Source organism: Hyaena hyaena, unplaced genomic scaffold, assembly GCF_003009895.1.
Source record: "Hyaena hyaena isolate Hyena2069 unplaced genomic scaffold, ASM300989v1 scaffold_1234, whole genome shotgun sequence".
Lineage (NCBI taxonomy): Eukaryota > Metazoa > Chordata > Mammalia > Carnivora > Hyaenidae > Hyaena > Hyaena hyaena.
In genome coordinates this window covers 355,676-368,251 of record NW_024081868.1, presented here as the reverse complement: position 1 = coordinate 368,251, position 12,576 = coordinate 355,676, and positions in this window count along the sequence as shown.

The following is a 12,576-nucleotide window of genomic DNA, read 5'->3' as shown; positions in this document are numbered from 1 at the left end:
CAGAGTAGGGCTCAAGCTCACCTGAAGGGGGCTTGAACTCACAAATACGTGAGTTATTTTATTATTTATGGGAATAGTAACTAATTATTTGGTTGGATATTTTTCATTTGTTTTTCAGATCTATGCTTTAAACTTCTTCATCTTGCTCTCTGTCCATGGAGACTGACCTGTATGATGATAAGGCTCTCTTGCTTCTGGGGTGTGGCCAAAGGGTCTCATCAGCAAGAGAATAGAGAGAGGAGAGAATGCCCAAATGTCATTCCCTGCCCCCTCCTTATGTGAGTTCCTAGGTCTGGTTGCTTCTTTAGACTAAAGGCTACAACTATTTTGAGATGGCACTCTCCACATAACCCTTTTCTACAAAGTTCCAATAACCTGCTCCCCATCAACATGTGTTAAGAATGCTGCTTACTCTCAAGAATTGCACTGTCTTATGTTTTTTTTTCCTAAATCCTGCCTATACTTTTGTAAATATCCTCTTTATTAACTGTAACCAAATTATGCAATTTGCAACCAGATTTGGTTGATATAGTTACTGCTGATCACAGTAGTAATGGTCTACAGATAACTATTATGAAAGCAGAATAATACTATCTTTCTTTACCGGAGATGATAAAGGAAGAAAAGCTGGAAATGATTTCATGCGGTATTATCTGTTGAGTGCTGCAAGTTACAGAGGAAGATTTGAGACACTCTCATAAAGTTTGATTAGGAAAGGGCTTAGAAGGTGAAAGTGGCCGGTTAGAGGGAAAATACAGAATAGCATGAAGTTCTATCAGGAATTGATCAAAGAAGGTTTCATTATGTGCTTATTATGTGCCACACAGCTGTAGTTGTGGCGTTGTGGACATGCAGTGATGAAGTTGGACATGATCCCTGTCCTGAAGTTTGGAAAAGTATAGAGACAATGTCTCTGACAGAAGAAAAAGCATGTTCAAAATCTCAGGTTGATGGGGTGAGGGTGAGAAAGAAAAGAAGAGCCCATTCCAATAATTACAATAAATCTGATGTGCTTAAGTTTGATAGAGTAGAGGAGGGAGGGGCAAGATGGCTGAGAAGTAAGGAGCTCCGTACTTGCACTCGCGCCCATACATCACACAGAAAAGATCTGAAGCCATTAGAAACCTTATAAAACCTGAGAGATTGGGAGAAAAAGGACGCAGAATCCACTGAGAAAGCCTTCTAACGTGAGTGCGAACCGGGGAAGATAAAATCGGGCCGGATCGGAGACTCCAGGGTGGGAGGCGATCCCCCTCTACCCTCTACAGGGAGTGAGAGGGGAAAAGGAGAGAGTCCGAAACAGAAAAACCTCTGCTCGGGGGGATAAAACCTCCGCTCGGTGCATAGAAAGACCGTACTTGCCAAATACCTGCACACCAGGTCCTCTCACGCCAACTGGTCCTGGGGGGGGGGGGGGCTGAGCACACAAACTGCTTCTTTGTGCTGGTCCTGGCGGCTGAACTTCAGAGTGGCGGCGCGCCTACCTTCATTGTGGCTCCCGGGCAGCTGGGGCCCCTGAAAGAGCCGCGCGGACACCGGGCGTCCACGCTCCTGGCTGGCTGGGGCTTAAGAGGGAAGGCAAGGAACTAAAAACTGGGAAATTTGCCTGTGAGTTTGTGTTTCGGGTGAGGAGCATAGAGGGACCTGGTTTTCCTCACTCCCGCAGGCTCCGCACACCCAGCAGGCAAGCCCCCGCCCATGCTCCCAGCCCGACCCAGGGAAGGAAGCAGCGATTCTGACTCCACCCCCAGAGCTCCGCAGGGGGCCTGGAATTACCCCGAGGGGGTTGCCTGGGAAGCTGTGTCTAAGGCAATTTCATCGGGCACATAGACTGGGATTTGGAGATTGGAACTGCCCTGGGTTGAAGAGTGCAACCAATTTTGGCTGTGCCCCCGGTACGGGGAGTTTACACGCCCTAAAAAGCGAGGTGCAGCGCTTGGTTCAAGAAGGGACTGGAGCACCGCCACTCTCCTCCCCACAACCGCCAAGGCAGAACTCCCGCCTGAGGCATTGGATCATGCCACACCCATCCCTGCCTGAGAGGTGCCCTCCTCCCTTTTGTTTTCAATTTTTCTTCTTCTTTCTCTTTTCTCTCTTTTTTCCCCAGAACACTGACCTAATTAACTCTGGTGGCTGGTTTGCTTAAATAATAACAACAAGTCCATTCTGTAAATGTAAATTCTACACCTACTGACATTTTCCTCTCTTTCTCTCAGGAGTACTTAGACTATATAGTTTCTCTGGATAATTCCAGCATCCTTCTCTCACCTATCCAACCATATTCTACCCTTACCTCTTTGAAAAAAACTTCTTATCCCTTCTGCCTGTTCATTGTATTTCCAATTTTGCCTCATCCCGCCCTGTATCCTCTCTCTTTCTCTATGCTCTTCAAGCAGCACTGCATACACAAGGCTATTTAACTGTAGCTGGGAAATCCAGGTATATGCTTTAAACCGTTCTTTGTCCATCGGTTTTCTTCTTTTTTCCTTTTCTTTTCCCCTTTTTGACCCTTTTATGTATTTTATACTCCCTATTATTCGCCCTCCCTCCTCCATCTTTTCTCTTAACTTTTTCGTTTTTGCTCTCGCTTTGCATGTTAGTTGAATTAGCCTGTGCGTTTGCGTGCTCCTGCTCCCTGTGTGTTTGTCTGTCTGTTTTCTCTTCCAGGGCTACCTCAAGAAACAAGCCAGAGTAAACAAGGTGGAGAGTCACAAATATCACTACGGATAGGAAAATAAAATAACCAAGGTCCCAACAAGAGAGACCAAGAGATATCACTCAAGAAACACTCTCTGAAAGGATAGTCCCTAGAAAGTCAAAGAGTCTTTTTGGATATAGCAGCGCTCATAGATACAGAGAGCATAAGAGGTCTTTAAAACCAACAAGAGCCGGAAAGCTAACTAAAATGATGAAACAAAAGAGCTCTCCTCCAAAGAAACTCCAAGAAGAAATGACAGCAAATGAACTGCTCAAAACAGATAGCAGCAGCATATCTGAACAAGATTTTAGAATAATAATGGTAAAATTAATAGCTGGGCTTGAAAAAAACATAGGGGACATCAAAGAAACTATGGCTACAGACAGAATGGAAAATAAAAATAGACATGAAGAATTAAAAAATGCGATAAATGAGATCCATAATAAATTAGAGGCCTCCAATGCACGGATTGAAGAGGCAGAAAGGAGAATAAGTGATTTAGAAGACACCATTATAGAAAAACAAGAAGCTGACAAAAAAAGAGACAAACTGATCCAGGAACAGGAAAGAAGAATTCGAGAGCTCAGCGATACGGTCAAACGCAACAATATCCGTATCATAGGAATCCCAGAAGAGGAAGAGAGAGGGAAAGGTGCTGAAGGAGTCCTGGAACAAATTATAGCAGAGAACTTCCCCGACCTGGGGAAGGAAGTAAATGTGGAAGTACAAGAGGCTCAGAGGACTCCCCTCAGACGTAACCTGAATCGATCTTCTGCACGACATATCATAGTGAAAATGGCCAAATACAAGGACAAAGAGAGAATTTTGAAAGCAGCTAGGGAGAAAAGGGCCCTAACATACAAAGGGAAACCTATCAGAGTGGTGACAGACCTATCTACTGAAACTTGGCAGGCTAGAAAGGAATGGCAGGAAATCTTCAATGTGATGAACAGTAAAAATATGCAGCCAAGAATCCTCTATCCAGCAAGCCTGTCATTCAAAATAGAAGGAGAGATAAAAACCTTTCCAAATAAACAGAAATTGAAAGAATTTGTCACCACGAAGCCAGCCCTACAAGAAATCCTGAGGGGGATGCTCTGAAGGAAAGGTTGCAAGGAACAAAGATACCAGAGACACCACCACAAACATGAACCCTACAAAAGATACAAAGACTCTAAACCCACATATTTCAATAATAACACTGAATGTAAATGGGCTGAATGCTCCAATCAAAAGACATAGGGTAGCAGAATGGATTAAAAAACAAAATCCATCAATATGCTGTCTACAAGAAACTCATTTTAGACGGGAAGATACCTTCAGATTAAAAGTAAGGGGATGGAGAAATATATATCATGCTACAGGAAATCAAAAGAAAGCCGGAGTAGCGATACTTATATCAGACAAACTGGACTTTAAATTAAAGACAATCACAAGAGATGAAGAAGGGCACTACATAATAATTACAGGGTCCATCCATCAGGAAGAACTAACAATCATAAATGTCTACGCACCGAATATGGGAGCACCTAAATATCTAAAACAATTAATCACAAACAGAAACAAGCTTATAGATAAGAATGTGCTAATAGCAGGGGACTTTAATACTCCGCTTACAGCAATGGATAGGTCAACCAGACAGAAAATCACTAAAGAAATAATGGACTTGAAAGACACATTGGACCAGATGGATCTGACGGATATATTTAGAACTTTACATCCTGAGGCCAGGGAATTTACTTTCTTCTCAAGTGCGCATGGCACATTCTCCAAGATAGATCACATACTGGGACATAAAGCAGCCCTCAATAAATATAAAAGAATAGAGATCATACCATGCACACTGTCAGATCACAATGCTTTGAAACTTGAAATCAATTACAGGAAGAAGTCTGGAAAACCGCCAAAAACATGGAGGTTAAAGAACACCCTTCTAAAGAATGAATGGGCCAATCAGGCAATTAGAGAGGAAATTAAAAAATATATGGAAACAAATGAAAATGAAAACACAACAATTCAAAATCTATGGGATGCGGCCAAGGCAGTCCTAAGAGGAAAGTACATTGCTCTCCAGGCCTATTTCAAGAGATTAGAAAAAGCACAAGTCCAAAATCTAACAGCTCACCTAAAGGAGCTAGAGGCAGAGCAACAAGAACGCCCTAAACCCAGTAGAAGAAGAGAAATAGTAAAAATTAGAGCAGAAATAAACAACATAGAGACCAAAGAAACAATTGAACAGATCAATGAAACCAAGAGTTGGTTTTTTGAAAAAGTAAACAAAATTGACAAACCTCTAGCCAGGCTTATCAAAAAGAAAAGAGAGAGCACCCAAATAGACAAAATTATGAATGAAAATGGACTTATTACAACCAACCCCTCAGAAATACAAGCAATTATCAGGGAATACTATGAAAAATTATATGCCAACAAATTGGACAACTTAGAAGAAATGGACAAATTCCTAAACACACACTCACTACCAAAATTCACACGGGAAGAAATAGAAAACCTGAACAGACCCATAACGAGTGAAGAAATCGAATCAGTGATCAAAAATCTCCCAACAAATAAGAGCCCTGGACCTGATGGTTTCCCTGGGGAATTCTACCAGACATTTAAAACAGAATTAATCCCAATTCTTCTCAAGCTATTCCAAAAAATAGAAGTCGAAGGAAAACTCCCGGACTCATTTTATGAAGCCAGCATCACTCTGATTCCCAAGCCAGACAGAGATCCAGCAAAAAAAGAGAACTATAGGCCAATATCCTTGATGAATACGGATGCAAAAATTCTCAACAAGATCCTTGCAAATCGAATCCAGCAGCATATCAAAAGAATCATCCACCAAGATCAAGTGGGATTCATTCCTGGGTTACAGGGCTGGTTCAACATTCGCAAATCAATCAATGTGATCCATCATATCAATAAAAGAAAAGATAAAAACCATATGATCCTGTCAATAGATGCAGAAAAAGCATTTGACAAAATACAGCATCCCTTCTTAATAAAGACTCTCGAGAAAGTTGGGATAGAAGGAACCTACTTAAACATCATCAAAGCCATCTATGAGAAGCCTTCAGCTAACATCATCCTCAACGGGGAAAAACTGAGAGCTTTCCCCCTGAGATCAGGAACACGACAGGGATGTCCACTCTCACCACTGTTGTTTAACATAGTGCTGGAAGTCCTAGCATCAGCCATCAGACAACAAAAGGAAATCAAAGGCATCAGAATTGGCAAAGAGGAAGTCAAACTTTCACTCTTCGCAGATGACATGATACTCTACATAGAAAACCCGACAGACTCCACCAGAAGCCTACTAGAACTGATCCAAGAATTCAGCCAAGTTGCAGGGTACAAAATCAACGTACAGAAATCGGTTGCATTTTTATACACCAATAATGAAGCAACAGAAAGAGAAATCAAGAAACTGATCCCATTCACAATTGCACAAAAAACCATAAAATACCTCGGAATAAACCTAACCAAGGATACAAGAGATCTGTATGATGAAAACTATAGAAAACTTATGAAGGAAATTGAAGAAGACACAAAGAAATGGAAAAACATTCCATGCTCATGGATAGGAAGAATAAATATAGTTAAGATGTCATTACTACCTAAAGCACTCTACACATTCAATGCAATTCCAATCAAAATTGCACCAGCATACTTCTCAAAACTAGAACAAACTATCCAAAAATTTGTATGGAACCACAAAAGACCCCGAATAGCCAAAGTAATACTGAAAAATAAAACCAAAACGGGAGGTATCACCATCCCAGACTTCAGCCTCTACTACAAAGCTGTCATCCTCAAGACAGTATGGTATTGGCACAAAAACAGACACATAGACCAATGGAACAGAATTGAGAACTCAGAAGTGGACCCAAAAGTATACAGCCAACTGATCTTTGACAAAGCAGGAAAGAATATCCAATGGAAAAAAGACAGCCTTTTTAACAGATGGTGTTGGGAGAACTGGACAGCAACATGCAGAAGAATGAAACTAGATCATTTTCTCACACCATGCACAAAAATCAACTCAAAATGGATAAAGGACCTGAACGTGAGACAGGAAACTATCAACACCCTAGAGGAGAAAGCAGGAAACAACCTCCTTGACCTCCACCGCAGCAACTTCTTACTTGACACATCCCCAAAAGCAAGGGAATCAAGAGCAAAAATAAACTGTTGGGACCTCATCAAGATTAAAAGCTTCTGCACAGCCAAGGAAACAACCCAGAAAATTAATAGGCAACCAACGGAATGGGAAAAGATAGTTGCAAATGACATATCAGATAAAGGGTTAATATCCAGAATCTATAAGGAACTCACCAAACTACACGCCCGAAAAACAAACAACCCAGTGAAGAAATGGGCAGAAGACATGAACAGACACTTCTCCAAAGAGGACATCCAGATGGCCAACAGACACATGAAACGATGCTCAGCATCCCTCCTCATCAGGGAAATACAAATCAAAACCACACTGAGATACCACCTCACGCCAGTCAGAGTGGCTAAAATGAGCAAATCAGAGAACTCTAGATGCTGGTGAGGATGTGGAGAAACGGGCACCCTCCTGCACTGTTGGTGGGAATGTAAACGGGTACAGCTCCTCTGGAAAACAGTGTGGAGGTTCCTCAGGAAACTAACAATAGAACTCCCCTATGACCCAGCAATAGCACTGCTAGGAATTTACCCAAGGGATACAGAAATGCTGATGCATAGGAGCACATGTACCCCAATGTTCATAGCAGCATTCTCCACAATAGCTAAAACATGGAAAGAGCCTAAGTGTCCATCAACAGATGAATGGATCAAGAAGATGTGGTTTATCTATACCATGGAATACTCCATGGCAATGAGAAACAATGAAATCTGGCCATGTGTAGCAACATGGATGGACCTTGAGGGTGTTATGCTGAGTGAAATAAGTCAGGCAGAGAAGGACAAATACCATATGTTTGCACGTATAGGAGGATTAGGAGGAACTTGATGGAAGAACAAGGGGGAGAAGAAGGGGGACGAAAGGGAGAGAAGCAAACCATGAGAGACTCTTGAATGATGACAAAAACTGAGGACTGATGGATGTGGCGGGGAGGGGGGATGGGCATGGAGGAGGGCACTAGTGGGGATGAGCACTGAGTGTTATGTGGAAACTAATTTGACAATAAACTATTAGAAAAAAAAACAAAGACAAACCTAATAAATGTTCCTTCTATAAAGAAAAAAAAATTTGATAGAGTAGAAAGTTACAAAATGTGAGACATAATCTTGGCTTGCATCAATATTTGCATCATCACTCGCAGTAGAAAGAGTACAGTATGTCTTTTATCCTGGGAGAAAGACTTTGATAAGTATGGGAAGAAAGGGATATTAGAATCTTCTCTCAACCATGCCAACCTTCCTTTCTTCTGCAAAGTTTGAAAGTTAAATTTTGTTTAATGTTTATTTATTTTGAGAGAAAGAGCGAGAGCACAAGTGAGGGAGGGAGAGAGAGTGTGGGGGAGAGAGAGAATCCCTAGCAGGCTTTGTGCTGTCAGAGCAGAGACTAACCTGGGCTCTAACTCACAAATCATGAAATCATGACCTGAGCCAGTATCAAGAGTTGGATGTTTAACCAGCTGAGCCACCCTGGCTCCCCTTGAAAGTTAAATTTTAAGAAGTCTACAGCTCCAACAGATGGAAAGAGAAAATTATCTAACTTAGAACACCTTCAATTTCCTAGTTATTAAAAATCACTTTAGGATCCATAATTTTCTGGATACATTCAGATAGCAAATTTGATTGCCTGGGTAATAAATTTGAATGTTTAAGTAGTAAGCCACTTAATTTTATGTTTCACTTAGAAAAAGGTATGGAAATACAATTTTATGTATTTGATACATATGAATCACAAAAAGAAAGTTATTTTTTAATTGAGTTCATATTTTAGACAGAAAATATAGAAAAATTATATATGATTGGTATTTGTAGACACCCATAGCTTCAAAATTCACCTTTCATTTATTTATTTTTAAATGTAATTTATTGTCAAATTGGCTTCCATACAACACCCAGTGCTCATCCAACAAGTGCCCTCTTTCCTCAGTGCCCATCACCCACTTTTCCCTCTCCCCCACCCCACATCAACCCTCAGTTTGTTCTCTGTATTTAAGATTCTCTTATGGTTTGCCTCCTTCCATCTCTGTTTCTGACTTTTTTTCCCCTTCCCTTCCCCTGCCCCATGGTGTTCTGTTAAGTTTCTCAAGATCCATATATGAGTGAAAACATATGGTATCTGTCTTTTTCTGACTGACTTATTTCACTTAGCATAATACCTTTGAGTTCCATCCAAATTGCTGCAAATAGCCAGATTTCATGCTTTCTTATTGCCAAGTAGTATCCCATTGTATAGATAAACCACATCTTCTTGATCCATTCATCAGTTGATGGACACTTAGGCTCTTTCCGTGTTTTGGCTATTGTTGAGAGTGCTGCTATGAACATTGGGGTACATGTGCCCCTATGCATCAGTACCCCTGTATCCCTTGGGTAAACTACTAACAGTGCTATTGCTGGATCATATGGTAGTTCTATTTTTAATTTTTTAAGGGACCTCCAGACAGTTTTCCAGATTGGCTGCACCAGTTTTTAATTTTTTTTAATGTTTATTTTTGAGAAAGAGAGAGACAGCATGATCAGGGGAGGGGCAGAGAGAGAGAGAGGGAGACACAGAATGGGAAGCAGGCTTCAGAATCTAAGCTATCAGCACAGAGCCTGACGTGGGGCTCAAATCCACAAACTGTGAGATCATGACCTGAGCCAAAGTTGGATGTTTAACTGACTGAGCCACCCAGGTGATCCTAAAATTCACCTTTTAAAAAATATTTGCAATTTAACACAGATAGAATTAAGATCATGCCTCAAGAATGGAGAAAATGTATTCATATATTTGTGTAGACTATCTTTATGGCAGTTGTAAAACCTTAGTTTACACATACCCGGTGAAATGTTGGCACAAAGATCCAGCAAAATCTGTTTTATTTGGAGCTGAGGAACCTTCCAGAGAATAATGCAACTATTATTGTAGTTGGGGTTGACATGCATGGGCTAAGCAGTCTCTTGGAAGACTGTCTCTGCATCTGATGCTAGAATTTGAAGTCTGCTGGGTAGACCGTCAGGAAAGGAAGATGACAAATAGTTCAGAATCACAGGATCTTGGGCTGGAATCCCACAAATATGGGCTAAAACTCATATCTTTTTTATTGCCTCTGTCATCAGTGATGCAACACCTATTGGGTATCCAACAGAGGCTAGGATTCTTAGTCATGGTAGTAAGCACACACTTAGCCCAGTAGTCAGAAAAATGGAAGAAAAAAAATCCAGGGAAGACAAACCACCTATAGGTTCAGCTGTTCCTCCCTCTGCATGAGCAGAGAATCTCTCCAGCAGCCTATTCTAATAGGAAGCATACGAGGAACAGACTTTGGGGAAATGAAGCTCAGCCTGGCAAACTGACACATTACAAAGCCATCACATGATCCCAAAGTTATGTGAAGAGTACCATGGATTTACTTCACTTGACATTGATTTGTGTGTGTGGGCTCCTGTGTGGCTCAGTCTATTAAGCATGTGACTTCAGTTCAGATCATCACCTCACAGTTTATGAGTTTGAGCCTGCATCAGGTGGGGTTGAGCCCCTGCTTCCTGTAATCCCTGCTTCTCTCTCTTCCTCCCCCCCCAACCCTCCTCCCCTCTTGGGATACTCTTTCTCCCTTTCTCTCTGCCCTCACTCACTTGTGCCCTCTCTCTCAAGAAAAAAGAAAGAAAGAAAGAAAGAAAGAAAGAAAGAAAGAAAGGAAGGAAGGAAGGAAGGAAGGAAGGAAGGAAGGAAGGAAGGAAGGAAGGAAGGAAGAAAGAAAGAAGAAGAGAAAAGAAAAGAAAGAAAAAAAATTGATTTGAGTGTTGCACACACACACACACACTCACACACACACACATACACACACACTACAAGGTAGAAATCCTATTTTTTCCTGATCAGTATAATCGGTTTTTCCAAACTCCTTTATCAGAATTTTTCCTTCAGACAAATATCATATGTTTGCACGTATAGGAGGAGTAGGAGGAACTTAACTGAGGAACAAGGGGGAGAAGAAAGAGGGAAATGGTGGGGGAAAGGGAAAGGGCAAACCATGAGAGACTCTTGAATGCTGACAAAAACTGAGGACTGATGGATGTGGGGGGGGAGAGGGGGATGGGCATGGAGGAGGGCACTTGTGGGGATGAGCACTGGGTGTTATGTGGAAACTAATTTGACAATAAACTATTTGTAAAAAAAAAAAGAAAAAAAAAGAAATTAAAAAAAAAGATTTTTTCCTTCAAATGAGCTCCAATTTTTGTCATATACCAAGTTCTATCAATATTATAGTTGGTACACACACACACACATACATGACACGGTAGAAATCTTATTTTTTCCCGATGAGTATAATCGGTTTTTCCAAACTCCTTTATCAGAATTTTTCCCTCAAATAAGCTCCAATTTTTGTCATATACCAAGTTCTAGCAATATTATAGTTGGTAAGTTGGGATATGACAGTCATATATGTATGTGTGTATATATATATTTATATATATATGATTCATCCTCTATGTGCGTTTCTTTCTTCCAATTCTCTTCCTCTGTCAATGACACATTGTCCAATTACTCTAGATTTTAATAAATCTGGTAAAATATATAAAGGAAAAACTATATGGTAATGAAAATGCTTAAACTAGAGAGAAAAAGCAAGGAAATTAACACTGAAAAGTAAATATTGAACAAAGTAAACATAATGTTGAAAGGGCAAAGGCAAAGATAGAAGTATATATATTGTGATATCATTTATATATTTACATCATATAAGATTATATATTGCTTTAATGATATATATGCATATGAAAATATAAATGAATGCATTTAAATGATATGAAGAAACCGGGATGTTATAGGAGTAGGTTACACAGGGGTCTTCAAATGTATTAGTAATATTCTCTCTACCTGGCTGAGTGATAGATATACAGAGATTATAATGTCTTTTCTACCTTTTTGCACATTTGATCATACTAAAATAATATTTCTGTATTTTCAAAAAGTCAATCAAAATAGGTGCTTCAGAATCATAGCTGGCAATGTTATGTACTAAGGGCTTTGCCCAGGGAGAGCCCTGGGAGAGACAGAGCAGTCCAGGATGGCAGTGTAGTAAAGCTACACATCCTTAATGAGTCACAGCAGCCCTGAGTACAATATATCTGTGACCTTGCGGAATAGGCTAGAGTTTTGGAGTATGTATGAGACTTTTCCAGAAAATCCCCCAAATATTTATAATGTACATGTGGGGATTTGCAGAAGACTGGACATTTTCCATGAATAAATAGGTTTACAACAAAGGGCACTTCAGGTTGTAATTTCTTTCAAATTTATTCTCAGATGCTTAATAGTAGCCATGGAGAAACATGAAACTAAAATTTTAAGTTTTGTTCATTTTTAAATACAATAAAATGCTAATTGATAACAGGTTAATGAATGGGACAGAAAATATTTCTTTGGTTTTGAATTTTCTAAGTTATTTTGATTTCCCAATATAATTAATGATACCCAAGTTTTCCACTTACCTTGAAATAGTCTTAGTGAACATATGAAAAACAAATAAAATGAGACATTGACATTAAGATAGAATGTACTTATCATCTAGCCTGCATACAAAATAGCAGTCATTCAGTACAGAAAATTGAGTGTAGTGTTTAAAAATCCACGGACAGTATTTCACGAGTAGAAAGATAAAGGAATTTAAGGTCCTCTCATTTGAACATCAAAGGATTTACCCCTAAGATTTATAGGACAGAAT